This window comes from Hypanus sabinus, chromosome 9 (assembly GCF_030144855.1).
Source record: "Hypanus sabinus isolate sHypSab1 chromosome 9, sHypSab1.hap1, whole genome shotgun sequence".
Lineage (NCBI taxonomy): Eukaryota > Metazoa > Chordata > Chondrichthyes > Myliobatiformes > Dasyatidae > Hypanus > Hypanus sabinus.
This window is the reverse complement of record NC_082714.1, coordinates 7,053,858-7,066,680: the sequence shown is the minus strand read 5'-3', so window position 1 is coordinate 7,066,680 and position 12,823 is coordinate 7,053,858. Positions and strand designations below refer to the sequence as shown.

The window sequence follows — 12,823 nt, the reverse complement described above, 5'->3', positions numbered from 1 at the left end:
ATATTCAATAAACCAGCCCTACGTAATAACAGTTTTAAGGCATTTTTCCTTGGCATTTTAAATGTCTATCATAAACAAAGCAGGGCCAAAGAGGAAGTTTAAATACCAGTGGAAATGGTTACATGAGAATGGGGATTAACGAAAAGAGAAATGTTGCAGTGACAGTAAGTGTGGAGCTGGGAGGATTTCCAGCTGTGTTAATATCGATCCAAGGGCAGGTAGGAAAACTGGGGATAGCTAACCCTTGAGAGTACACCGATATATCGAATTGGGTCTTTGACATTCCCAAAAGATTTCTTGCAGATAGATTCCAGATGAGGTGTCGCATAAGGTGGAAATGAGGAAAACATTATGGAGAAACTAGAAAGAATGACAGTTCATGAATCAAAGTTGAATTTGTCCTGAATCATTAAGAGTTTGAGGAGAGAGGGCATGATGTGTTACGCTTTCACCCCTTTATGAACACTGGAATCATGCCTGTGGATGGCAAATGTAATTTCAAAGTCCCAAACTTGGTAAATACTGCCTCTTCAATCAAAAACTCTTGGTGATTTTGAAATCAGATTATACAAGGGCACTGTGCACATAGCTGAAACAAGCATCTGAGGTATGCAGGTGTAACAGGGTGAGGTCAGTGTAGCCTTGTTAACAGATTGCAATGTTAAGGTAATACTTCAGGAGAAGCGTGCTTTAATCTTGTGTTTGTAATTCAGGGACGCGCTGCTGTGTATTTTTGATCACTGCTCCAGGCACGTTTCTTGGCTCAGTATTTGAGGCCACTCCCAATGCCTCTCTGTCTGAATTAACAAACGTCACCTTCGAACACCGTCTGGAATTCCTGTTTCATTTTTAGTTCTACTTATAAACCTTCCACTGCTTCTAGGCTATTTTGCCTTGGTCTCTCAAGACAATAGAGGAATTCCCTTGGAAATTTAACATCCTGTAATCACTGGGACCTTGCAGTCGCCCCTCTGCTTCCTTTTGTATTTTCTACACAAACGAGATTGCACAGATGCTGGAAATCCAAAGCAGTGCACACAAAATGCTGGAAGAGCTCAGCAGATCAGGCAGTGTCTGTGGTGAGGAATAGACAGACAGTCAGCGTTTTGGGTTGAGACCCTTCATCAGGACTCAAGTATTTTTTCAAATCCTTTTATTAGTTTCTACGCTCACTGGCCACTATATTAGGTACGGGAGTGGTATCTGGTGTGGTCTTCTGCTCTTATAGTCCATCCACTTCAAGGTTTAAAGTGTTGTGGGTTCAGAGATGCTCTTGTACACACCACTGTTGTAACACGTAGTTATTGTCGTGCCTACCCCCTCCCCCATCGTCTTGAACATGAATGATCATCTTCTTCTGGGCTCTCTCATTAACTAGAACTGCTGCTCACTGGATGTTTTTTTTTTGCTCCATTCTCTGTAGATGGTAGGGATGGTCATGAATGAAAATCCCAGGAGATCAGCAGTTTCTGAGATACTCAAACCACCCTGTCTGGCACCAACAATCATTCCACAGTCAAAGTCACTTAAATCACATTTAAGACCATAAGATACAGTATAGGAGTAGAATTTGGCCCATCAGGTCTCCTCAGCCATTCCATCATGCCTGATTTATTGTCCCTCCCATCCCCATTCTCCTTCCTTCTCCCGTGACCTTCAATGTCCTGCCTAATCAAGGCCCTATCTGCCTCAATTACTTGGCCTCCACAAATTCATCACCCTCTAGTTAAAGAAATTACTGCTTATCTCTGTTCTAAATGGGCATCCCTCTATTCTGAGGCTGTGCCCTCTGGTACCAGTTTCACCAACAATAGGAAACGTCTTCTCCCCATCCACTCTGTCTAGGCCTTTCATTATTCCATAGGTTTCAGTGAGAACCCCCCTTGCCGCTTCGAGATGGGGTCGTTCACGGCCCCGCGCCCCATCTCTAGTCTTTTCCTAGAGTCAGCTCGTGTTCTTCCTTTTCGGGTCCCCATGAGGCAGCTCTCCAGACACAGCAGAGCGCTATATCACTTGATTGAGTTCCAACCTGCTCCAATGGTTTCCGTAACACAAGCCTGAGAAATCATTTGCTGATGCCATCTTGACCAGAACTCTGGCCAATGCCTTACATAGGCATTATATCCTTGCTTTTGTATACTAGTGCTCTTGAAATCTAACATTACATTTGCCTTTCTCACCACCAACTCAACTTGCAAGTTAATCTTTAGGGAATCCTGCACAAGGATCCCCCAAGTCCCTTCGCACCTCAGATTTTTGAACATTCTCCCTGTTTAGAAAATAATCTACTGTGGCGACCCATTTCCTGGCGTATCCGAACCGACTCACAATTAGATAGCCTACGGGGGTTTGTGAGCACAGAGCTTTGGAGCCTCTGCGCCATGGGGGGCCGGTTGACAGAGGCTTAAAAGTGAGGCTGAAGTTTTCGAATAAAGTTTTTTCCTTCGACTGCAGTTACCGACTCCGTGTCGTAATTTTAGCGCTGCGTGTAGCACACCGCTACAATTGGTGACCCCGACGGTCCAAACGATTTTTGGACCAGAAATGACCGACGCCGCCTCTGTTCATGCGGTTTTGTTGAAACTGCCGTGTTTCTGGACACAGCGCCCGGACCTATGGTTCCAGCAAGCCGAAGCCCAATTCCACGTTCGCCAGATCACCTCAGAAGACACCCGCTACTACTACGTGGTGAGCTCCCTCGACCAGGACACAGCGGCCCAGGTCGCGGAGTTTGTACAGTCGCCCCCGGCAGACGGCAAGTACTCGGAATTCAAAGCCCTGCTCCTCAGGACTTTTGGACTCTCACGGCGCGAGCAGGCTGCCCGATTACTGCACCTGGACGGCTTGGGCGACAGACCTCCATCGGCTTTAATGAATGAGATGTTGTCTCTGGCCGACGGACACACACGCCTCATGTTTGAGCAGGCATTCCTGGAGCAGCTGCCCGAGGACATACGCCTGCTGCTGTCCGACGCGGATTTTAGTGACCCCCGGAAGGTGGCAGCCCGGGCGGACTTGCTGTGGAACACCAAAAAGGTGAGTGGGGCGTCCATCGCACAGATCTCCCAGCCACGCTCCCGGCAGCAAACCAGTCCAGGCCCGGCCGCAGAGCCCGCCAACCCCCGGCCCAATGAACACTGGTGCTTCTACCACTAGCGGTGGGGCGCAGAAGCCCGCCGTTGTCGCCCGCCCTGCAAGTTCCCAGGAAACGCCAGGGCCAGCCGCCGCTGATGGCTACGGCGGCTGACCATCGGGATAGCCTCCTGTATGTGTGGGATAGAAGGTTGGGACGCCGGTTTTTGGTCGATACTGGGGCTGAGATCAGCGTTTTACCTCCGACGAGTTACGACACCCGCAGCAGGGCACCGGGTTCCCCCCCTGAGGGCCGTGAACGGCAGCACCGTAAGGACCTATGGCACCCGTCAGGTGCAGCTACAGTTCGGCTCCAGCCAGTTCACGTGGGACTTTACACTGGCCGCCGTAGCCCAACCGCTTCTGGGTGCGGATTTTTTGCGGGCTCACAGCCTACTGGTCGACCTGCCCAGGAACAGACTGGTACACGCCGAGACCTTTCAGACGTTCTCCCTGGGTGCAGCCCAGTTGCCAGCCCCTCACCTCGGCTCCATCACGCTGTCCGACAACGACTTCACCAGGGTCCTGGCGGAGTTCCCATCGGTTCTGGCACCGCAGTTCACAGCGGCCATGCCCAGGCACGGCGTACAGCACCACATCCCGACCCAGGGACCACCCCTCCACGCCCGCGCTCGGCGGCTTCCCCTGGACAAGCTCCAACTGGTGAAGGAGGAGTTCCAGAGGATGGAGGAATTGGGGATCATCCGGCGGTCCGACAGCCCATGGGCCTCCCCCCTGCACATGGTGCCCAAAGCGACGGGGGGCTGGAGACCGTGCGGCGACTACCGCAGGCTGAACGAGGCTACCACACCGGACCGCTACCCTGTGCCGCACATTCAGGACTTCGCAGCAAACCTGTACGGCGCACGGATCTTCTCCAAGGTAGATCTCGTCCGGGGATACCATCAAATCCCGATGCATCCTGACGACGTCCCCAAAACGGCTCTCATCACCCCTTTCGGCTTTTTCGAGTTCCTCCGCATGCCGTTCGGCCTGAAGAATGCCGCACAGACATTCCAGCGGTTAATGGACGCGGTGGGACGGGACCTGGACTTCGCGTTCATCTATTTGGATGACATCCTCATAGCCAGCGGCAGTCGTCAGGAGCATCTGTCCCACCTCCGTCAACTCTGCGCCCGACTGAATGAGTACGGTCTTACAATCAACCCCGCCAAATGCCAGTTCGGACTCGATACCATTGACTTCCTGGGCCACAGGATTACTAAAGATGGGGCAACCCCTCTGCCCGCTAAGGTAGATGCGGTCCGCCACTTCCCCCGACCCACCACGATCAAAGGCCTTCAGGAATTCGTAGGTATGGTCAATTTCTACCGCCGCTTCATCCCTTCAGCTGCCCGGATCATGCGCCCCCTGTTCGCCCTGATGTCGGGTCCGAGCAAGGACATTACCTGGGACGAGGAGTCCGCCGCCGCTTTCGTTCAAACGAAGGAAGCTTTGGCGGACGCCGCAATGCTAGTACATCCCAGAATGGACGCCCCTACTGCCCTCACAGTGGACGCATCAAACACGGCAGTCGGTGGGGTGCTGGAGCAGCTCATCGCAGGTCGCTGGCAACCCCTGGCGTTTTTCAGCAAACACCTGCGGCCACCCGAGCTTAAGTACAGTGCTTTCGACCGGGAACTGTTGGCGCTCTACCTGGCAATCCGGCATTTCAGGTACTTCCTAGAAGGTCGGCCCTTCACCGCATTCACGGACCACAAACCGCTTACCTTTGCGTTTACGAAAGCATCCGACCCCTGGTCGTCCCGCCAGCAACGCCACCTGTCCTACATCTCTGAATACACGACGGATGTCCGGCACGTCTCGGGTAAGGACAATGTCGTGGCGGATGCGCTCTCTTGCCCTACCGTTCATGCCCTTTCCCAAGGGGTAGACTTTGAGGCGCTGGCAGAGGCGCAGCAGGCGAATGAGGAGATTCCGAGTTACAGAACCGCAGTCTCCGGTTTGCAGCTCCAGGACCTCCCCGTGGGCCCGGGTGAGAGGACCCTACTCTGTGACGTCGCCACCGGCCAGCCCCGTCCAGTCGTCCCGACAGCATGGTGGCGCCGCGTTTTCGACTCCATTCATAACTTGGCGCATCCCTCCATCCGGACAACTGTCCGGATGGTTTCCAGCAGGTTCGTTTGGCACGGACTCCGCAAACAGGTCAGTGAATGGGCCAAAACGTGCATGCACTTCCAGACGGCCAAGGTGCAGCGGCACACCAAAGCCCCACCGCAGCAGTTCCATCCCGCCCACCGGCGTTTCGACCACATTCATGTGGATATCGTGGGCCCCCTGCCAGTGTCATGAGGAGCGCGGCACCTCCTGACTATCGTGGACCGGTTCACCAGATGGCCAGAGGCGGTCCCGCTCACCGACACCACCTCCGAATCTTGCGCCCGAGCCCTGATCGCCACCTGGGTATCTCGCTTTGGTGTACCAGCCCACATTACCTCCGACAGAGGCGCCCAGTTCACCTCCAGCCTGTGGTCAGCTATGGCCAGCCTTTTGGGGACTCAGCTGCACCACACAACTGCCTACCACCCACAGTCGAACGGGCTAGTGGAGCGTTTCCACCGTCACCTGAAGTCGGCCCTCATGGCCCGCCTGCGAGGAGCCAACTGGGCGGACGAGCTTCCCTGGGTCCTACTCGGCATCCGCACAGCGCCCAAGGACGACCTGCACGCCTCGTCGGCCGAGTTGGTATACGGCGCGCCCCTGGGTGGACTACGCGAGAAGCTCGGTAACCTGGCCCCCATACCCACTTCACAGCACGGGTGGCACCCGACCTGCGTACCCAAAGACCTACAGAACTGTAAGTTTGTGTTTGTACGAAGGGGCGGGCATCGGCCGCCGCTGCAGCGGCCATACGAGGGGCCGTTTATGGTGCTCCGGAACAACGGGTCCACGTTCGTGCTGGACGTTGGGGGGAAAGAGGAGGTTTTCACGGTGGACCGCCTCAAACCAGCCCATGTGGACCTGGCGCAACCGGCCGAGTTTCCGGCGCCTCAGCGCAGAGGCCGACCTCCCAAGCAGGTTCTGGCCCAGACTGTGGACATTGGGGGGTGTATCGCCGGTTCTGGGGGGGGGGTTATGTGGCGACCCATTTCCTGGCACATCCGAACCGACTCACAATTAGATAGCCTACGGGGGTTTGCGAGCACAGAGCTTTGGAGCCTCTGCGCCATGGGGGGCCGGTTGACAGAGGCTTAAAAGTGAGGCTGAAGTTTTCGAATAAAGTTTTTTCCTTCGACTGCAGTTACCGACTCCGTGTCGTAATTTTAGCGCTGCGTGTAGCACACCGCTACACTACGCCCTTTATTCTACCAAAGAGCATACCATACACTTCCTGACACTGTATTTCACCTGCCACATCTTTGCCCATTTTCCTAATCCAATTAAGTGCTTCTGCAGCCTCCCTGCCCCCTCAATGCTACCTGCCCCCCCCCCCCACTTACCTTTCCGTAAACTTGTCCACAATTCTGTCATTCATTTCTGCGACACACCACCATTCACTGGAAGCCATACAGAAGAGACTCCTTTATTCTTGCTCTTTGCCTCCTGCCAAACAGCCAATGCTCTACCCGTGCTAGTATCTTTCTTGTAATACCATGGGCCCTTATCTTCTTGAGCAGCCTCATGAATGGCACCTTGTTGAAGTCCTGAAAATCCAAGCAAACAACTACTGAATCTCCTTTGTCTACCCTGCTTGTTTTTCCTCAAAGAATTCCAGCAGATTCGTCAGGCAAGATTTCCCTTTTAGAAAACCATGCTAACTTTGGCCTGTTGTGTGCCTCCAGGTACCCTGCAAGCTCATCCTTAACAAGGAACTCCCAACCACTGGTCAGTCTAACTGACTTATAATTTCTGCCTTCCTACCTTTGTAAACAGTGGAGTGACATTTGCAATTTTTGCCATTCTGGTGTTTTTTCTGAACAACAACTGAACCTCTTGACCATGTCTGCATGCTTTTATGCATTGAGTTGCCGCCATGTGATTGGCTGATTAGGTATTTGCATTAATGAGCATGGGTCCCTAATAAAGTGGCTGGTTTTGTTAATGAATTTGGAGTTTGCAATAATTTGGATGAAATACACAACTTGGAGTGTGCTGTCTGTGAAATGAATGCTAACATTGCATTTGCCTTCCTCACCAGACTCGACCTGCAAATTAACCTTTAGAGAATCCTGAACAAGGACTGCCAAGTCCCTTAGTGTTTAAGTTTTTTTTTGGTATTTTCTCTCTATTTTGAAAATAGTCAACTGTCATTTCTTCCACCAAAGTGCATGATCATACACTTCCCAACACTGTAGTCTATCTGCCATTTCTTTGCCCATTCTCCTAATCTGTCTGTCTTTCTGAAGCCTCTCTACTTCCTCAAAGCTACCTGCCCCTCCACCTTCTTCATCTCACCTGCAGAAAGTTGCACTAAGAGGGAAGCTCCACGGTTTTCCTGCTGCTGTTGTACCCACGAGAACATAGAGAAGTCTGTCTGGTGATCAGATCCAGGTGTTGTTACCTGTGTTTACCTTGCTGCCTGACCCAGCAACCCAGGTGTACCATAATCTGTAAACATTTATAACCAGCATGATGTTTTTTGTCACTGTTGAACCTAATTGTACTCTTCTATCTTTGTTTAGATATCCACAAAATGTGACGAAACTTCACAAGAGCTCACACTTTGGGATCCTGCACGCGGTGCTTTATTCCTTAAAATACTGTACAGAACTTTCACAACCAGGCAGAAACACTTTTAGTTTTCTTCTTGGAGAGTTTGTTTTTTTTTGATTTACGCGTTTAGTGAAAAATCCAAAAAGGATTGTTAGTTTCTGTTCCTTGATGAACACTGTACAAATACTGTATAAATAGCTGTAATATATAAATGGTAATTCACCCTGGAATTTTTTTTAAAAGACTCCAATGCTGCTCAGCCACAGACTCAGGTTTGATTACTACTTGTGTGTTATGTGTAATTTCTAGCGGTTAACTCTTGGGTGTAACTGGTACCTGAATAAACGGACCAGGAAATGGCTACTGGGAAGACAGGAATATTGATAGTGTAGCAGACTGTGAAATCAGTGGTTTGTTTTAATAAACCAAGCACTAAATCTTATTTTACAAACCCAAAGTTTTTCTTTTTGAAAGCAAAATCAGTCAAGAGTTAAAATCAAAACAGTTCAGTCTTATGACAGGAATCTCAACGATGACTTATTTGAATTCTGTCTGAAACTAGAAACTAATTTCTTTAAATTCAGCATTATATGGTCTAGAATACAGTTCTTGATTTTAAATTTTAAACTCTTTATTTACTTTTAAATTCACAGGTTATAATTTGTTTATAAAAGGGCTTTAGAATGTAAATTATTTTAATGCTACTCTTCTAATATACTGCCTTTAAAGATGTTCCTTGGGCAAAACTGTACTGTTATGTACATATTGTTTAAAAGAAATGTAATTTGATCTAGACCATTAATTTTTTTTGCCCTGGTTTGATGGCAAAATAAATTCCCAATGTGCATTTACACTGGGCTACATCTGCGTGCAATGTAGCAGTTGCCTTTCTAGCATCTGAGGTGCTTCCAGTACCTTTACCGATTGTATGTCACTTCAAAAGTTTCTAGTTGCGGACAGAATTGAATCCTAAGAACATTAAAACTGAGACACACTCAAACTGTGATACCAGCTATTTCAACTCTGGGCCTGTATCAGGAAGGCAAGGTTTAAAAAAAAAACTAATGTAATCCGTGTGGTTATGGGAAACTGTGTGCGTATGTGTGGTTCAGAGCCGTACTGAAGTGTGTTTAATTGAGTTGGTTGAGAGGTGTTTGGGATGGAACAGCCATCTGCCCATATTGTACTGTAGCATGTGAAATTTGTAGAATGTACGAACATGAAGTAAAGCTGAACAAAATGTATATAACGCAATGTGTTAACGCTTTTCCTTTCACAGTGCACAGCCATCATTCACATCTAAGCTTGATAACAAACAGACATATCCTCGTTAAGACCATAAGACAAAGTAATAGAATTAGGCCATTCAGCCAATTGAGTCTGCTCGACCATTCCACCATGGCTGATTGATTTTTCCCTCTCAACCTTATTCTTCTGCCTTTACACTGAAACCTTTGACACACTGACTAATCATGAGATATCATTCTCCACCTTAAATATACTGAATGAACTTGGCTTTCACAGCTGTCCGTGGCAATGAATTCTACAGATTCACCATCCGATGGCTAAATAAATTTTTCTTCATCTCTGTTCTAAATGGACGTCCCTCAATTCTGTGACTGTGCCCTCTAGTTCTACACTCTCCCAATATAGGAAACATCCTCTGCACATCCACTTTATCCAGACTTTTCACTATTTGAAATACAAAAGTAAGCTAGTCAATAATATTAAAGAGGATACTCAAAGGAAAGCCAAGACTGCTGGAAAATGATGATGCTAGAGAGGTGGAAATGGGGGGGGGGGGGCACCAACATTGTGGACGAACTGAATAAATACTTTGTAACAGTCTTCACTGTGGAAGACACTAGCATTATGGTGTGAGTTCCAGGTGTCAGGGGCATGAAGTGTATAAAGTTACCATAACTAGAGAGAAGGTTATTGGGAAACTGAAAGGTCTGATGGTAATTAAGTTACCTGGACCAGATAGTGTACACCTTAGGGTTCTGAAAGAAGTGGCTGAAGAGATTGTGGAGGCATTGATAATTATCTTTCAAGATTCTAGATTCTGAAATGGTTCTGGAAGAATGGAAAATTTCGGATGTCACTCCACTCTTCGAGAAGGGAGAGAGGCAGAAGAAAGGAAACTATAGACCAGTTAGTCTGACCTCAGTGATTGGGAAAATGTTGGAGTTGATTATTTAGGATGAGGTCACAGGATGCTTGGAGGTACACAATAAAATAGGCATAGTCAGCATTGTTTCCTCAAGGGAAAATCTTGCCTGACAAATCCGTTGGAACTCTTTGAGGAAATAAGCATGATAGACAAAGGAGAATTGATGTTGTTTACTCAGATTTTAAGAAGGTCTTTGACAAGGTGGTACATATGAGGCTGCTTAACAAGCTACAACCACATGGTATTACGGGGAAGATTCTAGCATGGATAAAGCAGTGGCTGATTGGCAGGAAGCAAGGAGTGGGAATAAAGGGAGCCTTTTCTGGCTGGCTCTGGTGATAGTGGTGTTCCACTGGGGTTTGTGTTGGGATTGATTCTTTTTGCTATATCTGTCAGTGATTTGGATGATAGAATTGATGGCTTTGTTGCAAAGTTTGCAGATGATATGAAGATAGGTGGAGGGGCAGGTAGCTTTGAGGAAGTAGAGAGGCTTCAGAAAGACGGATTAGGAGAATGGGCAAAGAAATGGCAGATAGACTACAGTGTTGGGAAGTGTATGATCATGCACTTTGGTGGAAGAAATGACAGTTGACTATTTTCAAAATAGAGAGAAAATACAAAAAAAAAACAAACACTAAGGGACTTGGCAGTCCTTGTTCAGGATTCTCTAAAGGTTAATTTGCAGGTTGAATCTGGTGAGGAAGGCAAATGCAATGTTAGCATTCATTTCAAGAGGATTAGAATATAAAAGCAAGGATATAATGTTAGGGTTTAAAGCACTGCTGAGGCCTCATTTGGAATATTGTGAGCAGCTTTGGGCCCCTTAGAAAAGATGTGTGAAAACTGGAGTGGGTTCAAAGGAGGTTTACGAAAATGATTACAGGATTTAATGGCTTTTCACATAAAGAGCGTTTGATGGTTCTGGGCCTGTCTTCTCTAGAATTCAGAAGAATGAGGGATGACCTCATTAAAACCTATCGAATGGTGAAATGCTTTGATGGAGTGGATGTGGAGGTAATGTTTCCTAAGGTGGCGGTGTCTAAGACCAGAAGACACAGCCTCAGAATAGAAGGGTGTCATTTTAGAAAGGAAATGAAGAGGAATTTCTTGAGTGCAATTCTTTGCCACAGGCAGCTGTGGAGGCCAGGTCTTTATGTATATTTAAGGCAGAGATTGATAGATTCTTGATTGGTCAGGGCATGAAGGGATACAGGGAGAAGGCAGGAGATTGGGGCTGAGAGGAAAATTGGATCAGCCATGATGAAACGGAGGAGAAGACTCGATGGGCCAAATGGCCTAATTCTGCTTTAATATCTTATGCTCTTATTTGATAGGTTTCAATTAGATCACCCCTCATTCTTCTAAACTCCAGTGAGTACAGGATCAGGTCCATCAAATGGTCCTCGTATGTTAACCGTTTCATTCCTGGAATCATTCTCATCACCCTCCTCTGGACTTTCCAATGCCAGCACATCTCATAGCTAAGGGGCCCAAAACTGTTCATAATTTTTAAAAAATACTCTATGGTTTGACCAATGCCTTATAAAGCCTCTGCATTACGTCCTTGTTTTACATTCTAGTGCTCTTGAAATGAATGCTAAGATTCCATTTGCCTTCCTTACCAATGACTCAGCCTGCAAGTTAACCTTAAGCGAATCCTGCTCGAGGGCTTCCAGGTTGCTCTGTACCTCTGATGTCTGGATTTTCTCTCCATTTACTAAGTAGTCTTTGCCTTTGTTCCTTCTACCAAAGTGCATGACAGTGCAGGGACATTATATTCCATTTACCACTTTGTTGCCCACTTCCCCAGTCTAAGTCCTTCTGCAGACCCCCTGCCTCTTCAACATTACCTGTCCTTCCACCTATCTTCGTATCATCTGCAAACTCGATCACAAAGCCATCAATTCCTTCATCCAAATCATTGGCATGCATCATAAAAAGAGGTGGTCCCAACACTTGACCCTTCTCTCTATCAAGCCAGCATTTGTTTGGATGGATGATGATTCCATCAGATACTGAGATAAAAGATGCTGGGGATTAAAGGCACTATTCATAAACTCAGGAGTGTAAATTGATTTGCTGCACTAGAGAATTCAAGGCCATCTTTGAACAGTATAAGCCCGTTCGTCAATGTTGTGCTCACCCCTTAACTTACTCGAAGATTAAACTTGACCTTCCCTCCCACATAGCCAAATTTCCTTTCATTTATCAATGTATCTTAAATGTGTGGACATGTTGATTTAAATATTTATTTATTTATTTGGTGAAACAGCGTAGAGTAAGCCCTTCAAGCTGCACCACCCCAGGAACCTCCAAAAAAACCGATTAACCTTAACCCTATCAAAGGACAATTTACAATTATTAATTAACCGACCTGATATGTCTTTGAACTGTGAGAGGAAACCGGAACACCCTGGGGAAACCCTACTCGTTCCACAAGGAGGAAGTACAGAGTCTCCTTACATAAGGATGCCAGAATTGAACTCAGAACACCAGAATGCCCCAGGCTGTAATAGTGTCGTGCTAACCATGGCACCCACAAATCCCTAATGTTTGTCCCTACCATGCATCCCCCCAACTCTGTGTTTTAAACAAGACCTACCTCTGACATACTCCTATACTTTTCTCCATCACCTTAAAATTATGCCTCCTTGGCCATTTCCACCCTGGGCAAATGTAAAAATCATTATTCATTTTGACAAGAGTTTCTTTTGGAATATCATTTTATGTCAATGAAGATACTGAACTGCAGTCTGTTGTAAAGTTTTGAAAAGAAAGGCCTTGTAAATGCCAGGTGAGTGACTATTTTTGCAAGCACATATAAACATTCCTCAAGCACCAAAC

At 47.4% G+C, this 12,823-nt stretch overlaps 1 protein-coding gene across 5 annotated transcripts in view; it reads left to right on the top strand.

The window, feature by feature from the left end:
* Positions 1–9,487, top strand: part of usp42 (ubiquitin specific peptidase 42) — a 90,295-nt gene extending 80,808 nt beyond the window's left edge. For 2 of the 5 annotated variants that reach the window (XM_059978988.1, XM_059978989.1), the window contains one exon: positions 7,776–9,486. The gene's annotated coding sequence lies outside the window, so the exon portion shown is untranslated. Of the gene's footprint in view, positions 1–7,775 lie in introns of all 5 variants that reach the window. The other 3 variants (XM_059978991.1, XM_059978992.1, XM_059978993.1) reach the window with 3 other exon arrangements.
* Positions 9,488–12,823: the final 3,336 nt, after the last annotated feature.